We start from the raw sequence: 3,562 nt of genomic DNA, 5'->3' as shown, positions 1-3,562 counted from the left end.
CAGAGGCAAGCTGGATGCCAAATTCTGGTGCAATTATGGTAATGTCCGCACCTGTGTCTACCAGACCAGACAACAAAACACCATTTATTTTTATCGTTAATTTTGGTCTCTGTTCATTAATAGAAGTTTGCCAAAAAATTTTCTTTGTTTTCTCCTGAATTTTCTATTCTCTCTGTTTCATCATCCTGACCAGCATGATTTATTCCAATAGTCATTTGGTTATTTAATCGCTCTCCAGAGCAGGCATTTCCTCTACAGCTGCAGGAAAGGTTTGAACTGGTTTTGCTATGGGGCCTGCATGAGGCCCCTCCGGGAGTTTCCCCGAAAACTGAGGCAAAGGATTACCCTGTCTGTCCTTTGTTGATCTACATTCGTTGGTCCAGTGTTTTCCCTTACCACACCTTCTGCATACTCCAGAAGGAAGGGGCATTCTGTTGCCATTGTTCCTTGAAGAAACATTGCTTCTAGGAATGACCTGTTTACAGTCCCTTTTCAAATGTCCTTGCTTTCCACACCCAAAACATCTAACACTCCTCAAACCTTTTGAAATTACTTCTCCTACCCATGTATCATCATGCTCATCAACCTCAACATTAATTGTTTCTCTAATCCAATCTTCCAAAGGTGCAGATCTTGCCCTTAACGGCCTGATTATTCTTTTGCATGCTGCATTCGCATTCTCAAATGCCAAAGCTTCAATTATTGCCTTACTAGCTTCTGATCCCGAGACCATTCTGTTTACTGCTGAAGCCAGTCTTTCTAAAAAATCTGTGAAAGATTCTTTTGGGCCTTGCATAACCTTTGTGAATGACTCAGGTTTTTTTCCTGGTTCCTCAACTCTGTCCCATGCATTCAAGGCTGCCATTCGACATAAAATTAGGGTTTGAACATCATATAAACATTGTGTTTGTATTGAAGCATATTGGCCTTCTCCAATAAGCTGATCCTGACAAACTTGTATTCCTTTATCCCTCCATTGTTGTTCTACGTTTCTAGCTTCCTCCTTAAACCACGTTAGAAATTGAAGTCTCTGGCTGGGTTCCAGAACAGCTTGTGCAAGGTCCCGCCAGTCCTGTGGTATAATCCTATTATATGTTGACCAAGAGTTTAACATTTGCTTTACATATGGGGAATGCATGCCATAAGATACTATTGCCTCCTTAAACCTTTTAAAATCCATCAGTTCAATTGGAGCCCAGGTATTTTGTGTAGCCATTTGATCAGGCATCTGCTGTACGGTTACAGGATAAATTAAGGGTGACTGTGTGAAAACAGGCTTTCTTTCTGTAACCTTATGATCCAGACTTGAACCAACTTCACTGTTAAAATTAACAGGTTTTTCTAAAGCTGTTATCCTGGCACTTAAATCGACTATCTTTTTAAATAGTAAAATGAGAATAAGCATGGTGATAAACTGCATAATTCGATCAACATTAATCTTCTCATATAGTTGTTCCATTGTCAGACTGCCTAAAATTTCAAAAACCCAATTTTCTTCCAATGTACACAGAAAACCCATTTTTTTAAATGTGGAAAAAAATTGTCTTTTAAATAGTTTCCTTTATGACTTACCAAATCTGCGTAGAACAGTAGAAATCCGAGCGAATTTCAAAAGAGCCACCTAGTGTCCTAGGTGTGAATCCAGAGAGAGAGAGAGAGAGAGAGAGAGAGAGAGAGAGAGAGAGAAACAGAGAGACAGAGAGAAAGCAAAAGCGAAAGCGAAAGTGAAAGTGAAGGGGTAGCCGGCTAAAGCTTAAAGCCAGCCACTTGTTCCCTCTTGAGCCGAGTCAAGGCTTGGCTCTACAGGCAGGGGCCCTGTTTAGCAGGGCAGGCCTGAGCTGTTTGTAGCACTGGCCTTAAGCAAGCAGCTCACAGTCCGGCCTGAGCCCAAGCAGACCTGGGCCGGGGCTAGGGAGCCGGCTGCTCCGGCTAGGGAGCCGGCCCCAAGCAGTTTTTAATGGATTCTTGTCACGTTGGGCGCCAGATGTAGATGTATCCAATCGTCTTTTTAAAATAAAAAACACAGAGCCAATGTAAAAGAGAGAAAGCCGAGAGGTCAGAGCTCAGAGATAAAATCTTACCTCCTGCAGTGCTCCTAGCTTCCCCGAGAGAGAGCTACTTCCTGTTTGTCTGTGTTTAAATAGTCTTTCTGTTCTGCCTTCTCATTGGTTCTAAACCCAACCACATGACTGCCTCATCACTGCCTGTAAGTACCGCCCTCCAGGTCTTAAAGGCATATGTCTCCAATACTGGCTGTATCCCTGAACACACAGAAATCTACCTAGCTCTTCTAACCATCACGCTCTTGCTATGGCTCTAATAGCTCTGACCCCAGGGCAACTTTATTTATTAACATAAAATTAAAATTACATTTCAGTACAAATAAAATATCACCATAATATCTTCTTTAATTTTGCCAAATACAAATAGACTAGATGTTATAAATAGACTAGATACTTTAACTGTAATTCTTGCTTGATAACTGTTTTGTCATATGTAATTTTACTATATAAAAGTTAAAACCTTCCTTTTTAAAAAAAAGAAAAGAGGAAGTGCTGTGGATATCACTCTGTATAAATAAAATGCTGATTGGCCAGTAGCCAGGCAGGAAATATAGGTGGGACAAGCAGAGAAGAGAATTCTGGGAAATGAAAAGCTGAGGCAGGGAGACACTGCTAGCCGCTATGATGAGAAGCAACATGTTAAGATACCGGTAAGCCACGAGCCACGTGGCAACTTATAGATTAATAGAAATGGGTTAATTTAAGATATAAGAACAGGGCTGGAGAGATAGCTCAGTGGTGAAGAGCGCTGGCTGTTCTTCCAGAGGTCCTCAGTTCAATTCCCAGCACCCACATGGTGGCTCACAGCCATCTGTAATGAGATCTGGTGCCCTCTTCTGGCCTGCAGGTATACACTCCAGCAGAACACTGCGTGCATAGTAAATAAATACATCTTTAAAACAAAACAAAACAAAAAAAAGATATAAGAACAGTTAGCAAGAAGCCTGCCACGGCCATACAGTTTGTAAGCAATATAAGTCTCTGTGTGTTTATTGGTTGGGTCTGAGCGGCTGTGGGCCAGGCAGGAAAACTCTAGCTACAACAGGGTGCTCCTGAGATAGTACCTTGAGCCACGTGCAAAGCCCTGGGGTTTGGGGTCTTATCCTGCCTCACCCAGAAACCAGACTGTGAGGTATATAGCCACTGCCATGACATAATGTTCCTGTGAGTAGCCCTCACCCATTTCCCAGGCCAGCAAGCTCCCTTGTCCCCTTTCTAGGGACAGCTCATGTGATGCTACCTGGAAGCTGGGTCAGATAAACAGCCTGTGACCCAAGGGAACCTGGTGGAAAGAGGCTTGAGGAAGACCAGGTTTTCACAGTGATGGACTCTCCATGGCTTTTGGGTGAAAGCAGGAAGAGCCTGCCTTAGGGGCATCATCCATTTCCACTGGCCTCCCAGGTCTCTCAGGTCTATTGGACTGTGCTGATACCCCAGGGTCTCAGGCATGTCTAGAACAAGGACTAGTCAGGGTGCCTGGTACTTAGCATGATATGTGC

This window comes from Peromyscus leucopus, chromosome 1 (assembly GCF_004664715.2).
Source record: "Peromyscus leucopus breed LL Stock chromosome 1, UCI_PerLeu_2.1, whole genome shotgun sequence".
In the NCBI taxonomy this organism is placed as follows: domain Eukaryota; kingdom Metazoa; phylum Chordata; class Mammalia; order Rodentia; family Cricetidae; genus Peromyscus; species Peromyscus leucopus.
The sequence above is the reverse complement of the archived record's forward strand: the minus strand, read 5'-3'. Positions refer to the sequence as shown.